The sequence below is a fragment of the Squalius cephalus genome, assembly GCF_949319135.1.
Source record: "Squalius cephalus genome assembly, chromosome: 16".
NCBI classification, from domain to species: Eukaryota; Metazoa; Chordata; class Actinopteri; order Cypriniformes; family Leuciscidae; genus Squalius; species Squalius cephalus.
In genome coordinates, this window is record NC_137137.1 from 19,844,235 (window position 1) to 19,863,668 (window position 19,434).

At 38.8% G+C, this 19,434-nt stretch overlaps 1 protein-coding gene across 4 annotated transcripts in view; it reads left to right on the top strand.

Annotated features, from left to right (window-relative positions):
- The window catches only part of ncor2 (nuclear receptor corepressor 2), a 117,882-nt gene that overhangs the window by 18,198 nt on the left and 80,250 nt on the right, over window positions 1-19,434 (top strand). The window lies entirely within an intron of this gene.

Below are 19,434 nucleotides of genomic sequence, written 5' to 3' on the forward strand. Positions count from 1 at the left end.
ACGTGTTACAATAAACAACACGAGTCGCCAGTGATAGTTTTATTTGTCCTCTAGAGGCCGCTCCCATTCTGTATAATGCCAGCAGTCTCTTCTCAGCGCTCTGATACTGTGTACAGCACACTCTTCTCAGCCGCTCCAGCAACGGATGCAACCCAGAAAAACTATCGGTGTGGATTTTTGCCGATAACGATAGTTCCACCAATCAGCTATCAGTACCGATATATCGGCAAAACCGATGAATCGGTCAACCTCTAGTTTTCAACATTCATAATAATAAGAAATGTTTCTTGAGAAATGTAAATGTAAAAGTGAAGACTGGAGTAATAATTAACATCACAGGAATAAATTGCATTTTAAAAATATATCCAAATAGAAGTCTGGAAAAATCCAACGAATATAAATAAAAAATTACTCATCTGAAATCCACGGCTAGATCAAGTCGCTATTTAAAATGCAAACGTTCATTGTCGGAGTCCCGCTCTTCTTCTGAGGAAAATGCAATCTCTTCGTCACTATCCAGGACGAGCTGAAGAGCTTCCTCACCTGTGTAGCGTGCCATCTCCTAAACGTGCAGGAAAGTGAATGAAACTTATGATGAAACTTTTTAAGGCATTGTTGGGGGCGTTTACTATTTCGCATAAATCACCTCAACACATTATCTTATGAATAGGGCGCACTGCGCGTGGTGTGACCACATTAACGATAATTAGCTGAGCCAGGAGAAACTGTACATCTCTTTAGTTTTATACAGAATACATTGCAGGAGAATTTTTGTTTTAAATGTGAATTGTTTTATTTAAAAGCAGACATTTCAAGCTTTCTTTAGACGTTAGTTTTATCTTTGTGTGATTATTCGCTGAGTTTCAGTTCATTATTCAGACGTCTTTCAGAAAGTTACTTGCGGAGACCGCGACAGCTGAAAGCGCACCCTGTTTATTTGATTTATTTCACAAAAACACAAGGATTTGTTGTTATTGTGAGTGTACACAAATAAAATACCCTTTATAGTGTATAAAGACTTATATGTATGGCCAAAAATGGAAAATGGAAATGTATGGAAATCTTTGCAGAAAATGTAATCAGATAAGCATTAATTTAGCTGACTGCAACAAACACGCATTTGAGCACACATTTCTGATAGCCTAGGATGCGATAAACTGCAAAGAGAGAAAAAAAAATCGGGGTCACCGTGTTTAGAAACACACATGCACTCAGCAAGCATCAAGCAGAGGAGGTTTAAGAAAAGAAGAGGGGGAGTGGAGAGATTGTGAGTTACCTTCAGCAACCCTGACCCTTGGTTTCATTTCTGCACAAAAGACGACAGACAAAATCACTTAGAGAATTGAGACTTTCCCAATTCCAAAGGCCCCCCTCCCCAGCCTCTCTCTAATGTCCATTCATAGCTTTACTGTAAAGTCTTCATTGGTGACGTCTCTCTCTCCAGACTGTGGAGGATGTGAGCGCTTGGCTCAGGGGGAAATTCCAGACTGCTAAGAAGAGGCTTGCAGGTTATTGATGGTGGAATCTCATTTTCTGCTCGGCCGCTGCTGAAAAATTATTGTTTGAAGCAGCTTTGGCAGACAAAGGGTATCTCTGCCGACAGCCAGCGGGAGTGTGTTTGGAGTGCTAGGAGAGAGACTGCTGGTGTTCCCCTGCTAACTGTGTGCCTTTTATTTTGGTGAGAGGAAGCGGGTGGAGATGTTTATCAACCGCATACACACACACACACACACACACACACACACACACACACACACACACACACACACACACACACACACACACACACACACACACACACACACACACACACACACACACACACACACAGAAGCACACCTGATGCAACTCTCATTCATCCTGTGGGAGTTATGTTTCGGACCATTTTACACCTTCATCGTGACTAAGTTTGCATGTGCATTCGCAGCCTTTTGTTTTGTGCAAATGTAAGTTTTAATATTGTTTATTTTGTGTAGGCCTATATCTGATTTATCTCATACAGGATGAATTTGGTTAAGAATTAACACTGTAGGAAAGCGTGCCGGTGATCAGCTTCAGCGCGCGCAGCTCAAACGGTAATGCACAACTAACAATGACTATGATTGGGACTGTCATATTACATAACATTGTAAGGAGAACAATATTGTAATAAAACATTGTGAATTATTTGGGTTTAGTTGACGTGTTTCATTAGCCTGGAAATCCAGACCTAAATCTAAAAGATTAATGGTCTGGCGTCGACTAATGAAAATCGCCCAGCTCGAGGGGCGGCTACAAGCGTGCATATGAAAATCTCACTGCACGCAATTGAATAACACTACGACCAATCACAACAATAAACCCCAGCTACCAGCGGAGCTAACTGGTAGATTATACTCTTACCGTATCCGGTCGGCAAAACAGCAAAAACGTCCTTCTTGCAAAGAAACGATTCGAGCGGCGTCTTCTGTTCCTGTTTTAGATAAAAAGCCAAGTCTAACTCGTTCATTGTAGCAGCCAAAGCCGTTTCAAACAATTGATGTTCATCCACAGCCATCTTGCAATGTTTACTAATGACTTCGACGTCACAGCGCTGTCGTCATCTGTTTAGCTCGCCTCTGGCCCGCCTATATCAGATAACCCGATGTGATTGGTGCAGCTCAGATCGAGGGGCATATTTAATGAGCATCATTACTGGACACCAGAGTAACTCGCTGAGCAAATTCAACTTGTGCTCTCGCGAGAACTCTGGATTATCAGGGTAGTGTTTCATCACGTTGCTCCAGGAAGAGTGCGTCCACAACATGAGTCATTCTGAATGGCACCTAACTTAGTTCAAGTTAGTTCAACTTGTGCATTCGCGTCATTTTGTGCAGATATAATTTGTAATATGTTTATTTTGTATATGTATATCTGATTAATCTCATATAGCCTATCTCATAACTTTGCTTTTCATTTATTACTTAAAGCTCACTTGAAGTTCTTTGATACTACATCAAAAACTACTAGCCTAACTGATAAAGTTGAAACATTATTTAAAACAAGTGAACAGTCAGTAATAAAATAAGAACAAATACACTAATTACAGAGATGAATACTAACAAAGTTATAAAGTCTAACAGTAGTATTCAGGTACAGAAATTAGTCATTTTAACGTAAAGGGTAACGTAACATTCTCATTTTCCACTAGATATTTTCCTCTATATCTCATCAGCAATTTCAATTTTGGCACGCTTTGCATCAGCTGACCACTAAGAAGCGAATGTACAGTGACGTGACGTGACATGACTGCCAGATTCAAATTCTGCTTTCGCGCTATGGCTGGCGCTGTGTCAAAGACGGACGCGCTCAGCGTTTGTGAACTAAAGATTGTTATTAGGCCTATATAATTTTAGTGATATTATTATTATTATTATTATTATTATTATTATTATTATTATTATTAATATTTTGTAATTATATGGTTTTTAGTGTTATTAGTGTCATTAAATGTTTTGTTGCTGTGCAATGGAATCAAAATGCTGACGAACAACGATGCCGTTTTCATCTTGGCTCAAACAACAACTGTATAAGAATGATGCGTCTGTTATAACAAGCACTCTTGACAATTTGTGAATGGATCACCTTGCAATTCAATTTTGATGTGGGATGTAGTTTTGTAGTCTGGTTTAAAAACATGTTCTTTGAGGAGTCATCATACACGCGTGTCGTGATGTCACAAGTGTGGTGATGTTGTTATGAATTTAGGCAAGGCAAATTAATTGTAGGTCCTAATATTAATTTAATAACACTAGACTTATAATAATAATAATAATAATAATAATAATAATAATAATAATAATTTATTACATTAATACATTTTAAAACATTAAAAAAGCCAATTATAGTATTGATATTGTCAAAGCCATATGCCATCAGCGATATCTCTGACTATCATCGATACACGATACTATCGTCTAGCGGCACAACCCTAGTTAAAACCTGGTTTTTGCATAGTTTATCTACCATCTTCATCTCTTTGTCCAAGTGACAATGCATAATCAAATATTTGATTGATTAAATACATGTTATAATATAACAAATAGTTTGTGTTCATTGATTATGATTGGCTGAGCTGCATTCAAAGCCATTGTAAAATATTCTTTAAACTACTGTTGTCACGGTACCAAAATTTCAGTAGTCTGTACCAATACCAGTCAAATTTCACAGTTCTAATTTTGACAAATTTTGACACTATAGCAAAAACTATTTGAACTAGGGGTGGGCATCTTCTGGAATCTCCCGATTCGATTAAAATGACGATTCTTGGGGTCATTTTATTCATAATAAATTACTTTTCCTGCTTTGAATTTTTTAGGATATTAGCAATATTAGTAATTTTAGGATAGTAGCTCACACAGTAGAGTGTTAGCGCTTGCAACGCCAAGGTTATGGGTTTGATTCCCTGGGAAAGCAAGAACTGATAAGAATGTAAATGTGTAGTTTGAAATGCAATGTAAGTCGCTTTGGATAAAAGCGTCTGCCAAATGCATAAATGTAAATGTAATACTAGTTATATTGTTTATTTGTTCCCCTGGTGCAGTTTCTGCCATGTCTGTTTATATTGTGTTTTTAAGGGGTTTGTTTAAGAATTGTGATATCTGGCAACCCTTCACCTGGAGCTTTAATAAAGAGTAAGAAAAGAGTAGAAGGAGAGCAGCAGTATGCAAACAGCAAATACTGTTAGTGGAGTTAATTATAAGATGGTTTAAATTGTACACACCTTGTAACTGCATTGTTATTTTACTCAAGAACCGGTGGAGACTGAGACTGAGATGTCGCTTGAATATTGATTTTTGAAATGTAATCGATTTGAATTGTTATAAGATAGAATCACGATTCATATGTGATTCATAATTGAAACCATTTTATTTTAATCACTTTTTTATTTAACTGTTTGTCAATAAAAATGTAAAATAAATAAAATTATTTATTTATTTATGGTATTAAAAATCATAAGCGAATACATTAAAACAAAAAAAAAGTTTAGAAATAAAATGAAAAACAAAGAGAAACCATTACTGTGTTTCTTTGATTCTCGATTATTTATTTATAAATTATTACTTTTTTGTTGCTTTGTGTCGCCAGATTTATCTAGTAATTATTTACAAGGGCTGTCATATTCCAATAAATTGAATTGAAATTGAATAAATTGCTGGAAAAAGCCAAGCTACCAGTGATGCGCGGGTTGATCCGAAATGAGCGGGTGCCTGCGGTCACCCGCGGTTACCCGCGGTTACGAGTCATCCAAAAATATTTGTAATGATATTCGGGTCGCGGTCGGTCGGGTCGTTTGAAATAAAGATGCCAATTAAACCTTTGTAATTGATATAGTTCTAGACACAATTTTCTATGAAATACGTTTTAAATTTAATTTACACTTTATTGGCTGAATAACTGGCGCGAAGATGACGCACGAGCTCAGTCTGCAGGTAGAGATGGAGGCGGCAAGAGAAAAGGTGAAGACTGGGGAGTGGAAGCTCCGCAAATACACAAATAGAAAGAGCAAAGTGTGGGAGACATTTGCCGAAATAATGAAAGATGATGACCAAAGTGCTGGCTTTGACATGTGTAGGCTACTTCTTGCGATGCTATTTACACATTTGATAACCACAAAACTGGCACGACCAACCAGGCACGGCGCCAGGATTCCAGTTTTGGATAAGCCAGACCAATTGTGGGTGGGCCTTAAATTAAAAACGTTAAATAAAAATTAAATAAAAAAACGTTATCCAATCACTGCTTAACCTAATAAAAAAATATTGACTAATATAGCCTACTGTTATATTATCTGTGCGTATACATAATATAGACTTTAATAGCTTGATGCTCTTTAAATATTGTGTTGCATTGTAAAAGTAAATCCGCGATCGCTCTCCATGGTTCTGACCAAAGAAGAGAGCTTTGGAATCTCCATTATACATATACCTGGGCTGCATTTTCCGATAACATTGTCTCTTAGCGCGCTGCGATAACTTAACTAAAGGTATACTACCACTAAAGGTATATCATTGCTAGGCGTCTTCAGGGCTATCATCCACTCGTGAGGCAGAGGCGCTGAGAGGCAGAGGCGCTGGCGCCCTCCTAGCAACGGCGCTGTTTTTGGTAAAACATGATTTTGACGACTTCATTAAGTTTTGTTTTATAAAAAACTCTTTTTAAAAGATTTTCGTTTTGTATAAATTGTATCTTAATTTTGATCAATGTTTTATCAATCAATTGCCCGTATTTATTAAATAAGAAGCAAATATATAGCAAACAAAATAAGGCGCCGGTACGCGATCACTGCATGTGAACTGGAGGGCGCCGAATCTCAACTTGTGCCTCACAGATTTGATAAATATAGGCTATATATTACAGAAAGCTTGAAATGTCTACTTTTAAACGAAAATATTCAAACCAAAATAAATAGGCTATACTCTCTGATTATGTAGGCTAATCCATATGAAATGTGCATTTCTCTCTGGCGTTCATGGCGAGTCCGCAATCTCCGCATTGTCAACTTCATCTTTGCAGCGACACAGAAAACACCAGTTTATTACTAAACAATTAAATGTCTCCTTGCTAATTTAGACACATTCATAATCATTACTTCAACCGGTTCTTTGTGGCAAGCTTTAAGCGTGCGGTCATTACGCTTATTCCTGTAGGCTAGCCTTTAAGTAATTAATTTAATATAAAGGGGCGATTTGTCCACGAATGGCTTAAATGAACAACTAGTCAACAAGAAAAAAAAATAGTCGGAGGCAGCCCTTATTCCACATATTTTCGAACCAGCAGGCCATCTGGGTTGGGCGAGCGACCATGAGCGGAGCGGAATATTCAGAAATGCGCTCTCCGCTCACGAGCTCTGATCGGAACAAACTCGAACCTCACTGTCTGCTGAACTTGCGCAGAAACATCAAAATAGACATAGCCAGCTTTTTAAAATTGTTTTTAAAACTAAACATTTAGACTATTTTAGTACAAATTATGAGCTTATATTGACGATTTTTTATAATTCTTGACAAAATTAGAATATTAAGTTATATTAAGACGCTACGATGAGCATTATAGCTACTTTAAAAAAAATGCGGGTCAGGAAGCGGGTCGGGTACAATATTTTCTTTTTCGTTTTTTTGCGGTCCGAGTTGCGGGCGGGTTAGTTGAAAACGTCGGTCGGGTGCGGTTTGTTTATACATTGACCCGCGCATCACTGCAAGCTACCATCACATCTAGGTCAACTTCAGAAAAAATGGATTAAAACAGTTAAATAAATAATTTTTGTTTTAGTTCGACTGATCTCAATTTTTAAAGTGCATGCAAACATAACATAAGCTACATGGACTTGTTTGGCTATTAAATGCATCATGTCTTGCTATCTTTGTTTATCAGTGTCTTAAAGTTTAAAGCAATTTGGTTTCTTGACACCCTCTCTGTAATAGCGTGTTCGATGAGCAAATGATAAACTGTTTAATGTTTCATTTGTGGTGAGAATGAAGTGTTCTCAGCTGCCATTTGTACACCATTCCTAGTTATGTTTCACACTGTGACACGAGTTGCATTGTGTGTGCATTTAAGATTCTAGCATCACTTTTTTCAGGCTGTCTGCATCCTGTGTTACCTCTATAGCTGCTTGTGTACGCTCTACCCTGCCTTCACAGACACGTGGAAGCACCTTGTGGTTCATTATGTGACCTTGATCAAAACAGTCACGGTATTGCTCTCTCACACAGATCGTGAATGATGCAGGGCAGGCAGGAAGGATTAATGTAGTAGATTATCCTGCAAATTATTGGTAAGTCATTCACTCTGCCGTTATGCAACACAAATTCTTCTCTCATTGTGTGTGCTTGTTAAAGGGACCAGGCTGTATGCGTGCTTCTATATGTATTTGGCTTATGAGTGGATAGTAACTGTAGTTGTTCCTTGTTGGCCTGTTATAGATTATTTGTTTACACTCAGGTTGAGTTCATACGTGCTGTTTGGGGATCTTCTGTTTGGCTCTTCATGTTGCTTTTTGTCAAAACACGAGTGCTGAAAATGGTCTAGGCGTTGATGTACAGGTGGCTGGGTGTTGTGTCCGTACTCGGGTGTTTTGAGAGGCGGGGGATGGGTAAGATGTCTATGTATTTGAGAGCCGAGTGGAAAATACTCTGTCAGGATGTCGGGTTGTAAACCAGTGTGCTGTTAATGTGTGGTTAGTGTTACTGGACACCGAAACATTAGGAAATGGTGGTATTTCCCGTGGTTTGGACTGTGTGGCTTCAAAAATCAGGATGCGATGTTTGTGTGCCACTGTTCATTATGGTATTTATATCTCTCTTTTTTAAATCTTTCATTTATTTATTTTTGAAAACCTCTGTATATAGTTTAATGGCCTTTTCCCATTTGGCATCCATTCAGAAACTCCTATGAATTATGGTAGTGTGGATTATCAGAAGTGTTGGAAGGCAGATGGCTGATGATGAGATTTGAAGGTGAATATGATGAGTATTCATCGCTGAATGTAATTTTGCACAGAGCTGTAAGCATTTGACCCGGGTCTAAATATGGATTAAAGTGGTGCGAGAATGCAGACAGTATAGAGAGTTTTAACTGTGTTAGGAGGGGGTAGGTGTTTTTATTCACAGCCCGTCGCAGAGGTCAGACAGCTGCCCTGCACCATGACCCCAAATAACCTACAGGGGCCACTGGCTGAAAGAACAATGGAAAGGTCAGATGAGAGGGGAAAGAGGGAGGAAAGGAGAGAAAGGGGGTGGTATAGAGGAGAAAACAGAAAGAGGCACTGAAAAGGGGAAATACAGTCTGACACACACACACACACACACACACACACACACACACACACACACACACACACACACACACACACATTTATATATAGGCCTACACTTTACCAGCAAGCCCACTGTAGACACAATAACTTCATCTGCTGGCAGTCACTGAGTTGCTTGTGAGCAATAGTGATATTAAAAGCTTTGCTGGATGCAGGTGAAGGTGCATCCTAACAGCTGTCATATGCCATTCATCCTGCTCGACGAGTGAGTCTGTTTGTGTGTGTGTTTGAGCACCATAAATACCGCTTCTGCTTGAAGGCTTATTCCACGAAATTCGCACATGGCTTGTTGATACAAAAGCTTACATTTACTGATTTGTAATGTAAATAAAATATCAACCTGTATGAGGAATAAAAATGCTTTGTCATTTGCGTTTTAGATTTTAACATCTTGTGAATGGGTCTTCAGAACAGGAAGGAGACCTTTTTAAAACCTTTAAAGTGGTTGCCTGGGTCAACAATGGTCTTTGGTGGTGGTGGACGAACACAGTCATCCACACAGACAGTACAAAATCAATCAATCAATCAATCAATCAATCAAAAATGAATGCAAAGAAACAGTTTGTAATATATTAACTTATCCTATTTATTCATGAAATAAAAGACAATAACTGTCATGACAGATCATAAAACAAAGTGCTTATAACATTTTTTAATATAAAATAGTTCTATGTAAAAAAGTCACTTTGTGACTGATTTGAAAAGTTAGTCGAAGAATATTAAGCTAATAAATAAAGATAGTTGATGTACCATTATCAGCATTGATGTAGATTCAGCTTTCAATGTTCTGCAGGAACACACACATTCACTCTGGACACAGTAATCTGTCAATTACTGTCATTTCTTTATCCTGTAAATGTAAGAAACGTCTTACATTTGGGCCTATATTCAATTACACGCTGTTATCCCTTTACAGTTACCACTCTCATAAAAAGCTTTATGGCTACATGTTGACTTTTGCACTGAATATTAATTGTCTCCCCCTCTAATGCGTTTTGCGTGGAGGAAAAATTTCTCATATTAAACAGCATATGCATGTCAAAGCGCCTGACATCCTTGTTAAACATTACGCTAATGCATTATTGACAATTAAAATAAAAAATTCTCATGTTTTTAGCAGCTTGGATCACATACCTTTCCAGGACCAGCTCACTCTGTTTCGTCCACTATTCAGATGCATTTTGTCCATAGAAATGCGTTATTCAGTGCTGTAATTTGACGTGACTGCAATAAATAATACACGTACTTAAACTGTTTAAGTGAATACTCTCCAAGCCGGTCATTTTGACATATTTTGTTTGTATTTGATTGTTTAGATGCTCACACAAAGCCTAAAGTATAATTTGCTTATTATAGGTCTCGGCCCTTTTCGGACACAGAGAAAGCCGCCTTGTAGTTGGATTCCAACTGTTGGAAACAGTGTCTCGTGCACGGATTATTGTGCTTTTAATAGCTCTTTTTATTATCAAACACGTACCGCAATTTAGCAACAGTAGAGACTGCATTTTACAACAATCCCGATTGTGCTGATTCTGACGTTAAGTTTGGGTTTTAGGGATGTGAAGGGAAGGAAGTTGCGCTAGATGGAATACGGCTTGATTTTAATAGTTTTACCTCAAATAATATCTTTTTATGATCCTTGGAAGCCACAAAAAAAACTAAAAACATTCTATTAATATCACAGGCCTAATGTGTAACGAGCCGACTGAATGTTTAGTTCTCTCGACCATCGTCACTAATTAAGCAGGGGCTTTCGTGTTGTGGGTGCTGTTGTAGCTATCTCAAACACATCTGATTGGCCATTGCGTTCATGCGATAACATGCAATAAATAGAAACCTTTGACACTTCATAGAGTGCTCACACAAACACTTACAAGAGCATTTTAACTGCAGAAAGGCAACTCATAGAGGTGTAAAAAAGTATTGATACACTTAAATATCGCAATATTATGTTTGCCAAAACTGTATCAATTAAGGGTGTCACATGAATCATGTACCTTTTTCTGCAGAAGCTTACTTTGTACAGCATAGTCGGGCTGTTGGAACGAATTCCGAAATTCGAATATAATTCGAATATTAAAAAAATCAATACTATTCGAATGCTGAAGTTCCTATTCGAATATTGCTTTTTTACTGTATGTATATTTTAAAAAAATGTATGCAATCTTGCCTTTCTCGCCGCCTTGGCTTACACGCATGTGAAAATGAAATGCTTTTGTTTCGTCTGATGAACAATAAAGTTTTTGAATCGTGACACAATTGTGCACGTTATCCACGCTGTAACATCATAACAATACTGTCAAAAATCGTGGAGAGCAATGTCTCCACGGAAACGGCGATCACCACTCCTGACAATTTGATTCACAGTCCACACTACAACGTGAAAACGCCGTTTTCAAATGTATCAACTTTGGAGTGCGTTTTCAAAAAAGCTTCGTTTTCATTAATAAAAACGTCGTCTCAGTTTGGACGGAAGGCCAAAACGGAGAGAAAAATATACGTTTTCGAAACGTATTAGTGTGGACATGGCCTGAAGCGATGTGTGGAAGGTGTTTGGATTTCAAACCCTAAATGGAAAAATTACAAACGAAGAAGTGGCAATCTGCAGAATATGCAAAATCCGAATGAAATATCACTCCTCAACTAGCAACCTGAGGGAACACCTGACAAGTTACACCCTGACAAGCTAGGCGATCTGTCCGAGGAACCGTCGCTAAAACAGGCAAGAACAGGTTGCTGATATTATTCGAATATTAAATAAAATAAGGAATGGAATTCGAATAGTATTATAGAGGAAGATTGACAGCCCTACAACATAGCCTACATAGATATACATTCACTATATTTGTTATCAGAGGCTTTTATATCACACATTGTTTGGAGGACAGCATTGGGTAGGATGTGGAATAACATTGTTTAAAATAATGGATTAAAATTCAAATACATTTTTAATGTATAAGAATTTCTAGATTTTTTAATGTGATTATTCTGAAAAAATAATCGACAGATTAATCGATTACTAATAATCATTAGCTGCAGCCCTAGTGTGGACATTATTCCAAAAAACAAAACAAAAAAACACTGATGTTAGTTGTTCTTGATTCAAAACTAGCAGGTTTTAGCAGCCAATTTTTCCATGCCAGAACTGGAAAGGCCCATTCGGCAGAAAGCCTGAATGAGAAAAATCCATATAATCTGTGAAGAGTTGCTTTATTTGGAAGAAGATTGATCCCTACTGACAGAATGTGAAGGAAGAGCTGTGTCTCAGTATATAGTCCTTTTCCACCAGAGGATGATATACAGCCTGTCTTCAGAGGATAGAAGATTGACAACATTAGTTAATAATTAATACTGCACTAATTAATACACAACATGCTTCACAGAGAGTGTCAGATTCAAACCAAAACCCAGACTGAACATTTGAGCTTAAACACTGAAGGTGGGAAATTAGAGGTGATAATGACAGTGCTGATTAAAGTGGCATTTTGTGCTGTGGGATTATGGGAGATGTTGTGGTGATGCAGATGGATGGGAAGGAACGTGCACACGGCCACCCCATCTCACGCTGTCTCTGACATTACTGGGCCAGCAGGAGGGACCTGATCCCAGCTCATCAGCTGATGCCTTTCTTCCATTGCTAACACCTCACGTTTATTACATCCATCATGACAGACAGAAGAACTGAGCTCAGCTTTTGTGAGAGTCTATAAATCGCAAGATTTCAAAGCCTAAATTGTGTGTTTGAAAGATAGAAATAAACAGTGGTTAATGGTAAGGCAGTTAGCTCTGGTTCTTTCCAGTTCTTTCAAGCTGAGTGTTTATCAGCAGAACGAGAGGCGGAAAAAGGTAGGAAGAGAGATGTAACGCAAGAGCGAGGTGGAGAGAAAAAAAAGGGAGTGCGATCATACAAAAGCCAGCCACTCCTAGAAAGGGAGAATAAAGAGTTGGGAATGAGTGAGTGCTGTGATTGAAAGAGGGAGAACGAGAGAAAAGAGAGAGAGCGAGGGGTAAGTGAGTTCATTCGTGCTGTTGGCAGGCAGCCATGAGCTTGCCTGTGGGCGTCTGTATCCGTGCCAGGGCATGTGTTTCCCCTTCTGTCTGAGGGCCTATAGTCTCACTCTCTCTCTGTCTCTCTCTCTCATACAGATATCTCCCCTTTTCTTTCTCATTCCACAGGAATACTTTCCAGGTCTTTTGCTGTTCCTACTCTCTTTTCTCACTTCCTCCTTTCTTGTTATCTTTCACTCTCTCCCAGTCTCTTTCTCTCTCCCTCTTTCTCTCTCTCTTTGTTGTAGCAGTTGTGGTTTTTTGTTCACAAAGCTAGATGATGCCAGAGAACTCAGAACAGTGGTAAGTTTGTTTCCAGATTACCACAGTTCACACTGTGCCAGTAGATCAACCAAACCGGACACATGTGCAATTCACACCCAGTTTCTTTCTTTTTAAATAAATCTTAGTTCTCTGGACTAATTTCTGTGAGTCTGGTATGTGAATCCTGTCAACAGGCACATGATTGAGCCCATAATGCAAAACTTATGCTAATTGTAAACAATTTCAAAAACAAAGCTAATTGTAAGATAACAACCTTAGCGTAATTTCATTGAAAGTCTGTTCTGATGTACGAGAATTAGCATCTTCTGTCATGACTAGCAAAATACATTTGCTTTGCGTCTGTGCGTTTAACAATAAGACAATGTTTCTTGAGCACTAAATCAGCATATGTTACCCTGGACCACTAAACCAGTCACATGGGTCACAATTTTGAAATTGGTTTGTAAGGATAGGACAATATTTGGCCGAGATACAACTATTTGAACATCTGGAATCTGAGGGTGCAAACAAATCTATACATTGAGAAAATTGCCTTTAAAGTTGTCCATTTATGTTCACGATTGCTGCATTCACTCACAAAAATAAATGTTTTATATATTTATGGTAGGAAATTTACTAAATATCTTCATGGAACATGATCTTTACTTAATATCTTAATGATTTTTGGCATAAAAGAAAAATCGATAATTTTGTCCCATACAATGTATTGTTGGCTATTGCCACAAATTTACCCGTGCGACTTATGACTGGTTTTGTGATCCAGGGTCACATATTAGAATGATTTCTGAAGGATCAAGTGGCACTGAAGAATGGATGATGCTGAAAATTCTGCTTTGCCATCACATGAATAAATTATATTTAAAAAAAAAAAATATATATATATATATATAAAAATATAAAAGTTATTTATTTCGTAATATTTCACAATAGCATTGTTTTTACTGTATTTTTGATAAATACATAAATGTAGCCTTGGTGAACATAAGAGCCTTCTGTCAAAAACATCCAAAATATTTCTGATCCCCAAAATTTGAACAGTAGTGTATCTCTTTTGTTTGGATGCAGTGAAGTTATATGTGATTATCTTTAGCATCATCACAATCATAGATATAACCCAGAGTTTTCCTTTAAAGGACAAGTTCGGTATTTTACACTTAAAGCCCTGTTTACAGATCGTTTCTGATGAAATAGAACGGTTGAGATAAAAATGTGGACACATGCTGCTGTCCCGAGAATTTTAGGTTTATTTCGCTTCTCCCCCCCACCTACACAATGGCAGCCTATGGGCACTGGAACAATCCTTCCTAAAACGCATTAAACTTTCGATTACAAAGACGTGAAACTCACCGAGTGGTCAGGGGTGTTCACTGATATGCTCACACAAAAATCGCTGCAAAAGATGCTTTCCAACAGGTTTTATCGTAGTTTTTGTCTCCTCCATTGACTTGAATTGGATGGGCTGTGTGCAGTACGGTATTACTCCGCCGCTTCTTCTTCTGCTTCTTCTGTGTATTCAATGAAATGCCAGTGGTTTGCTTGTAATTGGCAAAGGTGCATTATCGCCACCAACTGGGCTGGAGTGTTTATTATTCAAGCTCTCAACGGAAGAATCTACGGGTGTGAGACGTTTGGAAAAATAGGTCCACAGTTTTACAACGAATGGTAAAACACCTGTTGGAAAGCATCTTTTTCAGCGATTTTTTTGTGAGCATATCAGCGAACACCCCTGACCACTCGGTGAGTTTCACGTCTTTGTAAACGAAAGTTTAATGCGTTTTATGAAGGATTGTTCCAGTGCCCATAGGCTGCCATTGTGTAGGTGGGGGGGAGAAGCGAAATAAACCTAAAATTCTCGGGACAGCAGCATGTGTCCACATTTTTATCTCAACCGTTCTATTTCATCAGAAACGATCTGTAAACAGGGCTTTAAGTGTAAAATACCGAACTTGTCCTTTAAGAAGAGGTCTTATTGCAAAAACAAGAAACACTTATCAGACTTGTGTTGTCTGTGAGTTATATGTGATTGATTTGACACCGCATGTGTGTTCATGTGTTTGAGTCTACAATGTGTCTTCAGGATGACAAAGACTTTTTGTTTCTCCTCAGAGCTCCAAACATTCCTGGACTATTGAATCTCCTCCCCCAGCACACATACACCCAGCACAGTAAAGCACAGCTAAGCGTTCTGCTCTTTCCATGTAAATCATTCAGTGACAGACAGGAAGGAAGAAGGACGGTAGTGTGCCTCTCTTTGTGTAGTATAAGAGCCACAGGGGTTTAGAGCAGAGGATCTGACTTCGTTTTAATGTCAACGTATTTGACAACGCTCAAGGACCTTGTTTTAGGTTGTAATGTAGAGAGTAGACCCACAACTATTCTATGTATAGAGACAGACTTCTCTCACATGGTAATTTGTGTGTCAATGAGAGGGAGGTCATGGGGCCCCTTGAGATGGCAGTGGGTTTGTGTGTTTATTGAGCAGTAGGGCTAATGACACGCAGCAACCACAGGGGGAAAAGCCCATTCAGAGAAGTGTGTCTGTTTGCATTTGTTTATTAGTGGGATATCACTACTTCCAGTTTATCTGAAGCCATAGACTGTAAAGGGCTATTCTTTAACTTTTAACTAGAACAGCCTGATAGAATTAAAGGGTTTGTAAATGTCATTCCATTGGACGTCCAGTGGTAAAGAGGTAACTGTATGGTGGATCTACCAACTTTCTACCTACCACTGAACACCACAGATCTGTATGTTGTCACTGTTCCCAAGAGACTTTGCTTCACATGGGCTGTCTTTTGCTGCTAACTCGGAGGAGGCATGTTGTAGCTGTAAATGACATCACACTGACTCTGCACACAATTTGCACAGATAATGCCGAAGTATCATGTCCACAAATAGAGGTTGGGTAGTAGTGTGATTGGAACGGAATGGAACGGTTAAGCAAAGAGAACGGTTTGGCCAGACGGTGGAAAAACGGCTAACGAGAAGTAAGAAAGATACACCTGTGACGCCAGACACTCGTCTAAGATTTCAATGGTAAAATGCATAGTCAACAACTTGTTTGCCAAGTGCATGACTGAAATGTATGCACTTAATTATGTTCTAATACATTTTTAAAAAATAGTTTTTTTTTTATTAATTATATTAATGTTGTTTGATTAATACTATCTCTAGTCTTGTGTCACCTGTTGAAGACATCTTTAGTGAAACCCAAGTGAAAGGGCAAATGGTCTGCTACTATTTCACCTGTAGCTTACTTCAGGTTTCTGAGTTGTAGGAACATCCATCATAGCACAAGTAGGCCTGTATTTTAACTAAACAAGTCACACTACTTGGCATCATGTTATAAAGCAACCCTGCGGCTAACATCTGTAAATTGCGATAGTTCTTGTAAGGTCACTGCTTTATGTGAACCCATCCTGTAGGTCTCACTTGCTTATGACGTTTTTGCGTGAGCATTGTATTCATGTCCATTGAATTCATGAGCATTGCCTGGTGTGTTTGGGATTCATCCGTGCTGGGTTGGCACTCTCAACACCTGGTGCTTTTCTTTTCTTGTCTCCAGTTCACACTGTGGTGAAAACAGTGTTGATGAGGAAACACCACCTCTGATTGGCGTTATCAAAATGTTAAAGGAGAACTCCGGTCAATTTTAACATTGAGCTCATTTTTTTGTAAATTTGGAGTGCTGTCAGTACAGAGAACAACGACAAAAATCGGTGTTGCCTACACCGTGTTATCCTCTTTTTAAAATTTGCACCCTGTTGACTTCAATGGGGCAAGTTTTAAACCTGCTTTTAGCCTCTTAAAGGGGTGGTTCAGGATTTTCGACATCGGACCTCATTTTCAAGTGAGCCTGGTTGTTATTCATCAGTGGAGACAGTTTTCAAAAAAATTCATCCAGTCCTTACTTTTGGATAGTTCGCCTATGCTAGGCTAGCGCGAGTCAACGGTGCACGCGTTAGCCTGCCATTAAAACAGTTTTACCCACTCCACAGTACACCAAAAGCAAATAAATTCTAATGCCAGACTATCGATGTAAATGTCTATTGAGAGAATGATGTTAGAAATCAAAGTACTCTTGTATCTCAATTATTTGCGGCAGGTAATACACTTGTGTGATTGTTCTGTGGACCGGCTCTCTCGGTTTCCTAGGTAACCAAATATAACTCCACCGCTGCTGTAGACTGCTTATAAATACAGGAAACAAATTATAACTAATGCAATGTGATGAAAGGGTAGTTTGATTTCTAACATTATTCTCTCAACAGACATTTACATCGATAGTCTGGCGTTATAATTTATTTGCTTTTGGTGTACTGTGGAGTACGTTACATTGTTTTTAATGGCAGGCTAACGTGCACCGTTGACTCGCGCTAGCCTAGCATAGGCGAACTATCCAAAAGTAAGGACTGGATGAACTTTTTTGAAAACTGTCTCCACTGATGAATAACAACCAGGCTCACTTGAAAATGAGGTCCGATGTCGAAAATCCTGAACCACCCCTTTAACATCCTTGATGTATCATTACAAGTGCACAGCCAATGTGAGTGATTCCTTCGGAGTGAACACGGGTGAATCTGACTGCAGTAGATGTGAAAGATATGAATAAAAGTGATGTTAATTCAGCCAGCGCACATACCTGTATTTACATCCTGTTTTCGGTTGAAGTCCACAGTAGTCGATTGTCGAGTTCGGGCGCATGATCGTACGTACTAAACCTATGCGCGTGAACTCGACAATCGATTACTATGGACTTCAACCGCAAACAGGATGTAAATACAGGTATGTGCGCTGGCTGAAATAACATAATTTTTATTCATATCTTTCACATCTACTGCAGTCAGATTCACCGTGTTCACTCTGAAGGAATCACTCACAATGGCTGTGCACTTGTAATGACACATCAAGGATGTTAAGAGGCTAAAAGAAGGTTTAAAACTTGCCCCATTGAAGTCAACAGGGTGCAAATTTTAAAAAGAGGATAACACGGTGTAGGCAACACCGTTTTTTTGTCGTTGTTCTCTGTATTGACAGCACTCCAAATTTACAAAAAAATGAGCTCAATGTTAAAATTGACCGGAGTTCTCCTTTAAGACTGCAGTGCGTTCTCGGCCCTCCAGTCTCTCCTGCCTGACTGTTCAGTGATGCTTAACATATATTAAATATTAGATTAAATGCATTTTATGGAAATATAGAGATACATGTAAAGTACTTATTTGCTGCAGTTTTATTCTAGTTCAGTTCACATTTTCTCATCCATCTCAATAGAACATGTTGTATAACTGCATGGTCTTTTGAGTTAAGCATAGGCTATGTATTACAGTAAGCTCTTTTGCCTGTTTTCACAAAGTACATCAATATTGTATGATCCAGGCATTGTTTAATTTGATTTGTCGGTCCTCATTCAAGTAGGCTAGAGTTGTATAGAAAATAGCTAGCCAGGGATGTTACCAAGACAGTCGCTGATTAAACTGACTTGGTTTAAAGGGACTTTGAACATTAACTTTGTTTAGCCATACTGTGTATTTTTGTTGTACCTGTGAAAAGGGGAGTTTTAGCATGCAGGACAGCTCACCATCTGCCCTAATGAGGATAGAAAGAGATGAGAGGGGGATACAGAGTGATCCATTCATTCACACAGTTTGCCGACATGTATCTGGCCAGCAGCAGGTGTTCTCTCTCTCTCTCTCTCTCTCTCTCTCTCTCTCTCTCTCTCTCTCTCTCTCTCTCTCTCTCTCTCTCTCTCTCTCTCTCTCTCTCTCTCTCTCTCTCTCTCTCTCTCTCTCTCTCTCTCTCTCTCTCTCTCTCAAAAAAAGAAAGAAAGAATGAAACAATGTCTGCAAACTAGAATGAAGCAGAGACCAAGGAGCTCCTTACTATCCGCGCTGAAGCTGATATAGTTTGCCAGCTTTGTGGAATGGTAGGCTATGCTGTACCGTTTAGTGTACGACCGAATCCGGAAAAAAATGCTCAAGCGTGGTTTCTCAAGATCGAAAGCGCAGATCATTAGTAAACTTAAGACGCTGCATAAAAAAATCCACCAAGTGCACGACTACATTGGAAAGAGCGGTAGCCGAAGATTAGACTGGCTTTTCTACAACACATCCTGACGTCACGTGTCTTAACGGGATCTTTACGGGATGTGTGTTAACGCACTCACAGATTCCGGAAAATCACTGGCAGAGTGAATGAACCAAAATCAAACGATCCCGGGACACATTACTTGTGTATTTTCCGGAATCTCTGTGTGAAAGGGGCTTTGC